The sequence below is a fragment of the Ostrinia nubilalis genome, chromosome 27 (assembly GCF_963855985.1).
Source record: "Ostrinia nubilalis chromosome 27, ilOstNubi1.1, whole genome shotgun sequence".
NCBI classification, from domain to species: domain Eukaryota; kingdom Metazoa; phylum Arthropoda; class Insecta; order Lepidoptera; family Crambidae; genus Ostrinia; species Ostrinia nubilalis.
Genome location: NC_087114.1, coordinates 5,281,103 through 5,294,861, shown reverse-complemented (window position 1 = coordinate 5,294,861; position 13,759 = coordinate 5,281,103). Strand labels below are relative to the sequence as shown.

The following is a 13,759-nucleotide window of genomic DNA, read 5'->3' as shown; positions in this document are numbered from 1 at the left end:
TAAACCGAAAAATGGCCTATTTTTAGATATTTTCAGGATCTTTCTAAAACTTCCGTACATTGCTATTATAAAATGAATCGTTTGCATTACGCCAATGGAGTCTAGTGGAGTTATTGAACTGCTTCACCCAAATATTGGGGGTCGTCGATCCGAAGCAAACTTCGTAAGGAGTAAATGACCCCACGGATTCGCTTGCTCATGTTTATACATTACTGTATAACTTATCTTCTGTATAATATAATTTAAATAATTATACATACATCGAAAGCCAATTAAACGGGCTTTCTGAAAATATAAATTTTAATAAAATCGGATGAATAAATATGAAGTTACAGCTAATTTTGTACATCTGTTTTTTTTCTCTCGCTGATCTTGGTTACGAAATTTTCGCATTTGTGTACGTGATGGTTCACGTGTTAAAAATATGTCGGTGAACAACCTCAGTGTATGAAAACAATGTATTTTTGTTGCTACATCTGAAATTTTACGCATTACAAACTATTAGTTGACGATTTTCTCGATTGATTGTGACAGCCGACTCATAAAACTAGTAACATGTGTGTAATTTAATTGTTAGTTTAATTTCGCTGTTGTTTTTATAAAAATGTACTAATTTCTGACAAAAACATTGATAAATCGCTGTTGGATTCGATTAAAATGACATAAATCGACAAATGACGATCAAATCGCGGATTAGCGGTCGATAAAAACAAAACGCCATCGTTTGGAATTCGAAAAAAGAACGGAAAGTGGCGGCCGATTGCGGAAAATGGCGAAAAAAGAGTGCGCGAGCGGTTTTCGGCAGAACATAACGTAACATCGGGGCGTCCGTTCAACTCCGCGCGGTCGTTCGTTGACCTGCCGAAATTCTCGGGGTCAACGCCCGGGTCGGCGGCCGGTATTTTTGTTGCGTTAGAGCGAGACGGGGGCATATTCTGAGCGAGAGGGGGACATACGCGTGATATTTTGCAGACACAGATAATGTGAATTTTCGTCTATGACTTACCAATAGCATTTTTTATGTAAAGATCTGTGGTTATAATGAACTTTCATACTTGTAGTTTATCTCCCGAGATCTGTGAGTCATACACACGAATATAAGATGTATGACTTAATAATATATTTTTAATCTGACTCGTATTAAGAGTATCAGTTTCATAGCACGTAGCTTTGTGTGCAAATGGTATCATTGTATCTTCACATGACTTAGTCAATGTCTGGGGTATGGAAGCGGCAAGGAAGGATGTTGTGTTACGTCAAAAATGTCAGCGAGACTGCAGATTTGTGTGCTCTGTCACGTCATAATATGTCAAAATCACCCCTCCCGTGCCAGTCCCATAGCTCAGGCACTGAGTTAAACGCTAAACCTATCTAACTAATATTATAAATGCGAAAGTAACTCTGTCTGTCTTGCTTTCACGCCTAAACCAATGAACCAATTTTGATGAAATTTGGCATAGAGATAGTTTGAGTCCCGGGAAAGGACATAGGATAGTTTTTGTCCCGGTTTTTAGAAACAAGGACGCGCGCGATAAAGTTTTTTTGTGACATACAAAATTCCACTCTCCAATTACAAAGAGGAAAGATTTGATTGTTTGTTTGTTTGAATAGGCTCCGAAAATACTGAACTGATTAATAAAATCTTTCACCATTTGAATCCTACATTATTTCTGATGAACATAGGCGATACGACGTTCGCCTGTTCAGCTAGTGTTCTAAAAAAATTTATTTGATATGATTTAGTATGCTTTTACCGCAAAAATCCATATAAAGGAGTTCCTAAGACTTGACTACTTGATAATTATGCTTTGCTTGGTGTTTCTTTACGAGATCGAATCAGAAATGAGGAGATCCGTAAACGAACTAAAGTCGCTGACATAGCCCGACGGATTAGCAAGCTGTAGTGGCAATGGGTTACCTACGCCATATCGAATGACAAATGATCGAAAATCAAAATATCGAATACGTTTCATCGAACGATCAAAATATCGAACGTTCAAAATATCGAATGCTCAAAATATCGAACGTTCAGAATATCGAAAGATCAAAATATCGAACGATCAAAATATCGAACCATCAAAATATCGAAAGTCGATATAGACGTTTTTATTAAATTTCATCTACCTTGCTCGGCTCCGGTGCATGGTTGTGTTTGGTGACATGACTGTTTTTCCTTTTTGGGACAGGCTAGGCTTATAATAGGTCCCCACGGAAATTATTCTCCAAATTTATAAACTCTTCAGGCACAAAAATACTTAAGGCACACATTAACTGGCAAAACAAAACTGTACGACCAAACACAACCATGCACCGGGGCCGAGCAAGGTAGATGAATTAAATAAAAACGTCTATATCGACTTTCGATATTTTGATCGTTCGATATTTTGATCGTTCGATATTTTGATCGTTCGATATTTTGATCGTTCGATATTCTGAACGTTCGATATTTTGAGCATTCGATATTTTGATCGTTCGATATTTTGATCGTTCGATGAAACGTATTCGATATTTTGATTTTCGATCATTTGTCATTCGATATGGCGTAGGTAACCCAGTGGCAATGGGCAGGGCACATAGTACGCACTACACAGAACTGAAAATGTATAAATATTTGCTTTTTAATTAATTTTACAGGTAAAACAATAAAATAACACGATGTAATTTGTCAATTCTAATAAATGACAGATACACGCACTTGCATTCGTGATATCTGCTAATTAGGCACATTTGTTGTGATTTTAGTTAATTAATCGATTAATATTGACAATGTCTGGACGATAATAGACTATCTAGTGTAATTGAATAAACAGAGAATTCGATAAATATTGTTGTTTCCTTGTAATTGTAATAAATTTTCATTTAAATCGAAATATAAATGTTGGTTCATGGCCTTGTGGTTTAATATTTCGTATTTCATGATACGCAGGTCAAGGGTTCGATTCTCAGATGAGACACAAACTATATGTATGTAAGTGTTTTTGCACATGGAGATATCACGTTTTCTGCAGGAACTATTTCTTGCAGGATCCCGTTTATTAGTATAAGTTTTTATAGAAAATGATACTTGAAAATTATTATCATAGCATTAGGTACATTTATTTATTTATTTACTTACATACTTTATTAATTTAAGAAATGTAGCACAAAAGGCGATTATTGCCGTTTGGCATTCTCTAAGTTAACCTAGCTACATTGTCTGTAAAGAATCGAAATCAATATTTAATAAATTACTTACTTTTGCCTTAAAAATGCTTTTAAAAAGCTGTGGTTTTCCCTCCCGACGTTTAAATATTTAACAAACTGACACATTGGTTGAGAATCTCATATTTTCCTGTATTTACTTCCTGGTATTTAGTGTTTAGTTTCAGAGAAATACTGGAATCTTTCTAGGTCAAAGTCCTGCTTATGTTATGACTAAATAATTAATAGCATATTTACAATAATTAATTTATAAAGGTAGGAAGGCGCTGGATGCAGGCCGCTACCAACCGGGCGATATGGAAGTCATTGGGGGAGGCCTATGTTCAGCAGTGGACGTTCTGTGTCTGAAATTTTGATAATTAATTTTATTTATTTCTATCATTATAACAATGAAACCCAAAACTAATTAGTTTGCCATCAGACTATACATTATTGTTGCACTATTTACAGCTATGAAAATTGACCAAAGGTGACTGGTAGAGAATGCATTTAGTAATAAGCTTGTCTGAACGCTATTTTTTAGAAACTTTAGCTTTTGCTTTATTCTTTCATAGCTTTCCGCCCGCGGCTTCGCCCGCGTGGAATTATGTCTGTCACAGAAAAACCTTATCGCGCGCGTCCCTGTTTCAAAAACCGGGATAAAAACTATCCTATGTTCTTTCCCGGGACTCAAACTATCTCTATGCCAAATTTCATCAAAATCGGTTGCGAGGTTTAAGCGGGAAAGCGTAACAGACAGACAGACAGACAGACAGACAGACAGACAGACAGACAGAGTTACTTTCGCATTTATAATACTAGCTTTCCGCCCGCGGCTTCGCCCGCGTGGAATTTTGTCTGTCACAGAAAAACTTTATCGCGCGCGTCCCTGTTTCAAAAACCGGGATAAAAACTATCCTATGTTCTTTCTTGGGACTCAAACTATCTCTATGCCAAATTTCATCAAAATCGGTTGCGAGGTTTAAGCGGGAAAGCGTAACAGACAGACAGACAGACAGACAGACAGACAGACAGACAGACAGACAGAGTTACTTTCGCATTTATAATATTAGTTGGGATTAGTTGGGATTGTAGGTAGGTACTATAACTTAATTGTATTGTATTGTAATACCTACTACAAAACAACCCACCAAAACAAACTATATCTACAAAAGTTTATAGAGTAATTTACATAGGTAGGTACTTGAAGTAACTACAATTATTACTTGTTGCCAACTGCTCCATAAATGTAATATTACATTTAAAAATTTTGCCTCTATGCAAAATGAGCTATTACGAAATATTTTATTATTATAACAAAAATGCAAACACGTCTGAAATGTAATAAGTCATGAAATGACTCTTTCTGTAGCATTTTGATACTCAGTCAGAAAGGTGAACGTCCTCCGGTGACACCTAGAAACTTTACAAGAACAACGCCATCTGTTGGCGAGTAGAATTACTAAATTTTGGCAAAGTTTTATTACAGTAATTTAGTTTTAAGTTGAGCAAATTTCATTGTTGCCTAAATAAAATAAGGTTAGTGACTTTACATTAACATTTATAAGTGTTAAAATACTTTATTTTAGTGAATTTATTGTTATTTATTTATTTAACCTTAACACAAATTATAATTATTTATAACTTTATTGTAACCATCCTAAATTTTCATGTTCCTGCTTAGTTTATATTTAAATAACTTTAATGTTATCAAATGCATGTTCTTTTTACTTTTGACTTGTAATTTTTTTCTAAAAAAAGTAACGAAAAAAAGCAAATTGCGAATTAAAATTCTTTTTACCGCCATCTGTTGTGGAGTAGAGGAACTAAAGTTCAAGCAGCTCCCAAATCGGGTTGAACGACCCGCGCGACCTTATCTTACTTACTATAAACGCGTGACGCATTGATGTTTTGCTATGTCATACTTTTTTTTTACTTCTAGAATTTGCGGTTATGATGAAAGAATTCTTATTTCATGTTGTGACATGTTTATAATGAGTAAGCACTTACGCCCGTATTCACAAACGATGCTTGCTTAAGTGAAGCAGAAAATCGAACGCATAGCGTTGAATAGAGATCGTGATTGGTTCCTGTGTCACCCTGTGCGTCCACGCGCACTGTGAGACCACATAGTAATGTTTGTGAATACGGGCGTTAGTATTGGAGCTAATTTAATGATATAAAAAGAAGCTGTGTTTTTCCGGCCTGCATTTTACTGTCCAGTTTCAGTTCTAGAATATTATAACCATTTTTTCAATTGATTCAAAAGTCAGTCAGTTAATTAATGAATTGCCTAAAACTCTGAATTTCCCAAGTTCAACAGATTCCTATTGATTTCTGGTTTTAGTCTTCGTTCTTAAAACCCTCGAAAAGCCAGTGTATTATAAAGGACGTATTGACCACTTTCAGACCACGACGACCTATCTTCATTTATTTCATAAAATCATCTGACTGTACAGGCGACAAACAAGGTCGCAGGAAGAAGGCCCGCTACCAACCGCGCGATATGGAAATCATTGGGGGAGGCCTATGTTCAGCAGTGGACGTCCTGTGGCTGAAATGATGATGATGATGATTCTTTTATTTGATAAAATCGTCAGACTGTGTACAGGCGACAGACATTTTTGTTGTATTATATTATCTCCTTATACAGTACTGGATTAAGACTACTTAGTGCCAAGCAGTTTACACCTGTGTGCCTGCCTAACTGCATAGCTTGGTGTGCCTATACCTTAACACAATCGGTCACAAAGCCGAATCTTTATCGGTTGTTTTTGTCTATGACGTCATGCCTAGTCCAGATAACGGCCAGACAAGTAACAGACAGCCAGGCTTTTGTTTCATATTTTGCATAAGTAGGAATAGGAATAAACGACTCCTTTTATGTAAAAGGAGCTTGATCTTTCACTTCAAAGAAGAATAAGTTTCTTTAATTATATTCTAGCAGTTTTCAAATACAATCATCATCATCATTTCAGCCACAGGACGTCCACTGCTGAACATAGGCCACCCCCAATGATTTCCACATCGCCCGGTTGGTAGCGGCCTGCATCCAGCGCCTTTCTGCTACCTTTAAGAAGTTTATGAATCGTCAAAATACAATAGATTTGGATTTGTTAAAATTACTATAATCTTACTGTCACTAACTTCTATTGTGACACCTGAAATAACCGAGTTCAGTATAGGTGTACCAGAATCTCATGGCAAACAAAAATATTGGAAAAGTGTGTTTTTCATATGGCAATTGTCTATGGTTTAATTGTCACCTGTCAAAGAAAATTATGAAATCTGTCAGTCGCTGCAAAAATTTTGTAATCTCTTCTTGACTATTTGTTATTTTTGTGAAAAAGTCGAAAAAGTTCAAGTAAGTCATATTGTTTTCAATGTGAATTGTAAAATAAGGCATAATTCAAAGTCAATCTTTGATTCTAAACACGCCGTCGAGTTGACAGTGAGTTGGACTGAAATGTTTGATACATTTAGCTTATTACCCAACTGCGTCAGAAGGAGGGTTATGTTTTTTTATTCTTACTTAATAGCTGCTTTATCGATGTTTTCAGGTATATCTCACAAATTGGTGCAGAGGAATGGTCAAAATGTTATGACCATGTAAAGAAAATTGAAAAAGATTTCATCAAGCAAGATTGAATAATGGAGAAATTTCCAATTTTTTTCTTTTAAATAAACTTGAAATAAAATAATGTAAGTAAAACTAATAATAATTGTGAAAGAAAGTTGCGCATAACTATTCACGCCGTTTTGATCGGTGTATTCACGCACGACAGTCATTTGGGGTACAAACAGTAAATCACCCCTGATCCAGTGCTGTTGACAGATCCATATTTTTTTAAATCTATTTCAATTTTTTTAAGTCACTCAAGATTCTCTCTTAGTAAAATTTTGTAACCTTTTTTTAAATATCCCAGACCTGGCCATTTATACAAAAAGAACGGCACCGCCTGTTCCAATTCCACGCTAAAATAAGTATGTAGGTAATTTAAATAGTTAATTTCCCAGACATTTCTAGATCGATTTTAAAAAAAACTTCACCGTCTTTTTAGTTTTGGTATATATTTTAATCCCATTCAGAGAAATATAGTGTTTTTAACATCAGGAACTTCTCCATTGAAATGCTGGAAGAGCAATTTATTTACAATACCTCTTTATCTTGATCATCTATTGAAGAACAAGAAATGCAAGTGGAGTTCTTAGAATCGTTTTCTAGTTCTGAATGAAGTGATAAGTTAATTAAAAGTATGGTGCATAATAAAATTAGTTACTTTAAGATTAAGTAATATACGATTTATTTATAATATTTATAACAACATTCTTCATACTCATACCTACCTAAAATGTATATTCGTACTTCATGTTCATTAATATTAAAGTCATAAAAGTAAAAAATTAAATAGTATCAAGATCGTTTATTCCAATTTCCCCAGTATTGCTCTCAACAAAGTTTATTTTCCCTATTTGCCATGAGATTCTGGTACACCTATACCTCTAGTAGGAAAAACTTTCGAGTTCGTTTCGTTGCGTATTCAAAGTGTCATCGAAAAATTTTGTATGAAAAATTAAACAGCGCCCCCTAGGGCGGCTATAATATAGGGGGCGCTGTTTAATTTTTCATACAAAATTTTTCGATGACACTTTGAATACGCAACGAAACGAACTCGAAAGTTTTTCCTACTAGAGGTACTGAATCTGTATTAGACTATAAGTCACCACGGGCACCACTGACTTAGCTTAAATAAACCGACGCGTCGGTTACCTTACTTAAATAAAATTAATTAAATTCAAGCCTGCAATGTCATCTACCTAAACTCAGAGCAATCTCTTAAAGTTCAATTTGTGTCTATTAGGGAATCCAACCCAGGACTTCGGTCATGAGTTGAAGTCTCTAAAATGTTACGAGTTCTTTTATATCAGAAAATTGTCGCAATACTGCTCAATATGTGTGGCTAAGAAAAATAAAACTTTTTTTTACAGAAAAAACAACTCTTTTGATTTGTAAACATGATTACGGTGTTTTATATCGTAAGTATTGAAACAAACAGTGTAATAAGTAACGCAGGAAAAATAATGCAATCGGTCGTTGAACGATTAGTTCCACATAAATAAAATAGTGATAAAAATGTATGACATAATAATTCCGGTCAGTGGCCCAGTCGGTGGATAGCGTTTAGCGCCATCTCTTGACGAGTTTTTACACTAACAACCCAGTGAAAACAAGTGCTTGGTTTTTCGGGTTCTTTTGGTTTTAATTAACATTAACTAAAATTTAAAGGTCACAGAAGCTATTAATGGATTTATAAACATGTATAAATCAAGTTTAATATCTTTACCAAGCTCGTGTGCACAGATTATCTAATATTGAATAATACTAGCTGCTTAGAATAATATCTAATGATCGCCAAGTAAAGTGCTTCAAAACCTGCTAAATGTTAGTTACTTAACTTACATAAACATACCAGTTTGTAGTTTACATAAAATAACATTGACATGTTACGAAATAGCTGCTTGTTACAAAACGCGGGAAGGTTGTCGCCGCTCGCTAGTTCGGCTACCAGCTACTAGGTGGCGCTTTGTTTGTGCGGCAGAAATTGTAAAGCTTGCATGCATTAACTTAAAAGGATTGTGTTTTTCTTTGAATTATTTTTTTAACTTTTAAATAAGATTTTAAACTAATGAAAATTATTAAGTTTTTGTATTTTGATAATAATATTGGTACAATATTAATTTGTAGTTTGCATACACAAATACACCACCGATTTATGTAAAAAAATGGCTACCTAGTTTCAAGTATGAAATAAATAGGTATATTTCGAAAAGTAACGTAAAATTCCTTTTCTTTTGGCTTAGCAACATGATTTTTACACTTTTGAGCATTTTCAAGACTCCCTAAACGCCATTGAGAGCTCGAAATATTATCTCAGAGAGTACATCTGTTGTTTGCAGAACCCCTTAAAAGCCCCAAGGTCACCGGACCCTCAGTTTGAGGGGGCTTAAGCTTAAGCATTCGCCTTGCAAAATAATCTTTAGACGTACCTTTATAGTATTGAAATGGGTTGAAATTTTATTGTCTACCTACAGCTACGATGCTTATTTGGACCAATACATCGAATTGCTGACTATGCAATTTACATGACATTTCAGATTAAAAGTGATGAATACTGTCAATAATATACAGTGTGAGTCACGTTAAAGTGTACATATGAAAATAGATGAAACTAGAACTATTTTTATCGACAAAAAAGAGGTCAAAAAATTTTTGAGTTTTTTTTAAAAAAAATTATCGAATTTTTTTTCTTCCAATTACTTATTGTAAAGAAAACGTAATAACTTTTAAACTAAGCGGTATATCCTGATAAAATAAAAACAGTAATAATGCTAAATAACAGGCGATACTAAAAAAATACATAAAATACACAAAAAAGGCCAACAAATAATAAAAAATAATACTTTTTGTAAAAAATCTGCTTAAAAATTCGTGTTTTTTTGGTTATTTGATAAATTTTTCCAAAAAATGCCCCTATAACCGGTGGTTTTTATTACTTTTTATTATTCTCTATCATATTACCTTCGTAATACCAAAAATCGCATGTCTCTATCCCTATCACAACGTTTGCAATGATTGTTTGAACTAAGCCTCTCCGGGCGCGCCATTCAACGCTTCGTTAAGAACGAAACTGAAAATGGCTCTAGATTTGTAATTTTGATAAAGACAAGTTAGATTTCAAATAAAAACAAAAGATTTCGTAGTAAAATAAGCATTTTAGTTAAAATTAAAATTGTCTCTACCTGTAGCGGAGAATAATGTTGTGGCAGGCCTTTGTTCAAACGATCATAGCAAATGTTGTGATAGGGATAGAGACATGCGATTTTTGGTTTTACAAAGATAATACGATAGAGAATAATACAAATAAAAACTACCTGTTATAGGGGCATTTTTTTTTGAGAAATTTATCAAATAACCAAAAAAATACGAATTTTTAAGCAGATTTTTTTCAAAAAGTCTCGTTTTTTATTATTTGTTGGCATTTTCTGGGTATTTTATGTATTTTTTCAGTATCGCCTGTTATTTAGCATTATTACTGTTTTTATTTTATCAGGATATACCGCTTAGTTTAAAAGTTATTACGTTTTCTTTACAATAAGTAATTGGAAGAAAAAAAATTCTATAAAAAATAAAAAAAAAAATCTCAAAAAATTTTTGACCTCTTTTTTGTCGATAAAAATAGGTCTAGTTTTATCTATTTTCATATGTACACTTTAACGTGACTCACACTGTATTATAATTACATTGTGCTTTTCCGTAGCAGAGTTTTGTGACGTGTAGTGCACATAGTGGAATATCTATCTGTCTCTGATTTTGTGCACCACAATAAATTAGTTGAATTCGCTGTTTTAAAAAGATCTTGAAGTTTGATGAACAAAACTTGACATTTCTGTGATAAAATTAAGATATCTAACGCAAAGTTTCTCTATAAAGTAGCGTTATTAGTGTTGGGAACTCAAAAATTAAGGTTAATGCCACAAAAGTTGAAAACTTCTCAGGAGTAACATGACAAGTAAACAGAAGGGACCTCCAGAAACAAAATTATCAACTCTGGCCTCGAAAGAGCAAGGTCGCAGAGGTCAGACGAGACCCCAGCCACCTAGCTGGGTCACCTACATTGCGTTCAAGTTTGGGGTCAATTCGGTTTTGGACCAATTACATATTTTGGAGGCAGCACGCGCGATTTTAACGCCGGTGAATAGGTCTGACCCCGACCGAAGATGCTCTAAAACGGAATTACATAGTTCAATTTGTAATTGCTTCTTTTAGATTCTACTGAGTTTGTTGCGGCGCTTCTTCTCAGCACTTGCCAAATGTTTGTCTCAAAGGCTGGTAGGGAAAACAGAATGAGACATGTATAGGCTCCTTAAGAGCATTTGACGATTTGTAAGTACTAATTTAATTAGTCTATACAACTAAACATAATTTTGATTTTGATTTTACTGTTGAATCTTTTTGTAAAGTAATCTTAAGTTTACCTGAGGTCTGAAAGAGTCAGAGAAACCTTTGAGAAATTCAGTTCAAAAGTTACTTCAGTTGTAGTAAGAAAGAAGATGTAGGAATAAGAAAGTCTCAAACTGTTGCCAAATTCAAATCGATTCAGAACATGGATGCATGGTTGAGCCATGAAATACAAATGAAACAATGACAATCTAGACTGAAAGTAAGCTACCCAACAAATGAGTATTTCCAGCAATTTCCACTCTATTAAAAATCGTGTTATCTTCTAACAATTAGGTACAGTTTGCAAAATAGCCTGTATTACAACGACATACTATATCACAGTGCATAGCTTGATTGATGTGCTGTCATCAGTAAATTGAAGCATTTGAAGCCTTTTTTTGATGTTGCAAAGTGTTTTTAGCTATCGGTTAGAGTATTAGAGTCTAATAAAAATTAGGTCTCAGCAAGCATGTTTCTATGATATTAGATCGTTGGAGGTCGTTAAACCATGTCATACGATTCAAACAACTATGACAAGAGGTTTGGCGTCCCGCCAACCGATGCTGGCGACTGTGCCAGCGTGGGTCATCGCGAACGCGAACTATCTAGGTATCTGGGAAAGCCCTATAAGTGTTCGTTGGATTCTAGAAATGGTACTCCTTTCTTGCATTTCTAAATAATAAAGACTGACTGATGAATCGTTTGTTTCGAGCAATAGTTCTAGATGTTCTCCTACAATTTAGAAATCACAAAATTATGCTAGAATACAGTGATCACAAGGATTTCCACAAAGACCGGTCCTGCGCCGCTTGCATCCAGGTACTTCCCGCGACCTTCACCAGATCGTCGGTCCACCTAGTGGGAGGCCTGCCTGTGGAAATCCTTGGGGGAGGCCTTTGTCCAGCAGTGGACGTCTTTCGGCTGAAACGACGACGACGACGACAGTGATCAATTGTATCATTTTTAAGTCTCGGGGTTTTGTGAATCCTTCAATTTAGGAATCACAAAATTAAATAATGCTAGAATGCAGTGATAAATTGTCTCTTTTTTAACACTATTGCTGAAATTACTAACACCAATTTGTATAAATTGTGGTTCTATGCATTTTCCACTATTATTTTCACGCCCAAAACCGTCTAATCAGAATGACCAATTTGAAAACGTTCATTATCTACACTAGGGGGACATCCCTATCTGTTACCCATCCCCCTCACCCCATCGCTGAAAACGTACAGTGGGAGAGGGACGGCGTTATTTGAAAAGGCTGACCTATTTTTCATGAGCCACGTGGCTGGAAACATGTATTTTCTCTATGGCATTGTTGGGTTTTGAAGGGGCTGTGAACGCATTGAAAACTTGCTCTAAAGCTTCAAGCAAGAAAAGGGGAGTGTATGTTTAATGATATTGAAATTTTATGCTTTGGTCTGCTGGTTTTCACTAGCTTTTATTCTGAGTTGCCAGTAATTTAGCAGTCAATGTAAAATGTAACGAAAAAGACTAGATATTTATTTATTTTCTCTGCACTAGACATCTTTGGTTATATTCAGAAAATACGGGGAATCAGGACACACCAATTGAACATACTAGTGACCACATCGATAATACTTATCTATGACAAATTTAAAGTCAAATAATTCCATTTTTCATGAGCAAACACATTGCTTTTATGGACTTCTCGCCAAATACCGATATCTTCCTGCACCGATATCTTTTCAAAAGAAATCCTATGTTGTTGTGTCAGTTTTTATCTATTTCGCTCAATAAAATGTGGTAAAACTTAAAAGGTATGCGGTTAGGTGACGCCAGTCTTGTTTGTTTAATAATAACTCTATCAGGAACTCCATAATATTGATAAGGCTATTTGAAAATTGTAGAAAGCATATTGTATGACTTTGTCAAAAAAATTTAGGTGGCAACAGTTGATAATAATATCATCAGGAAAGTATTAATTAGGTATTATGAACTAGGAGTCGGAACTTAGTTTATCAATAAGTCACGTAATCTAAGTTTTAAGACTAATAAAGAGAGTCTTTTCTAATGAATAGTAAGAAATAGTCTTGTAACAGAGAATTCAAAGTAGGTATTACTTTAAAAGAAATTTTCGTAAAAGCTCTTGCATTAATGCATTTAAAAATGCCTTCGTTGGAATGGGCGTGTCATGTGCAGTTGATGATTTACTATCTAAACAATAAATACCGGAATTCGTTGTTACTATAAGGTTTTTAACTTCAATAATGTAAAAATACACATTCATTGATATTGGTTATTATTTAAAGATTTTAATATTCTATTCACCAATCAAGTAAGTTTATTAACTACTGTAAACTATCCTAATTAAAACCTCTTTACCTAATTTAAAGGTATGTAGTACAATTTCAAAAATACTAAGTATCCCAATTATTTCAGATTAAATAAGCACAGGAGTTTAACGCGCTGAAAGTCACGTAAATTAATATTTGCACACAGCTAATTGCGAAAATCATAAACTTTACTGCGGTTATAAAAAAGCAGCATCAATTATGACATATCTAGTTGGAATTACCGGTAATTCTCGCCGCTCACATCCGAATACAGCTA

General features: G+C 34.5%; 1 protein-coding gene across 9 annotated transcripts in view; it reads right to left on the bottom strand.

The window, feature by feature from the left end:
- LOC135084997 (probable nuclear hormone receptor HR3) overlaps positions 1–13,759 on the bottom strand; it is a 177,367-nt gene that overhangs the window by 61,502 nt on the left and 102,106 nt on the right. The window lies entirely within an intron of this gene.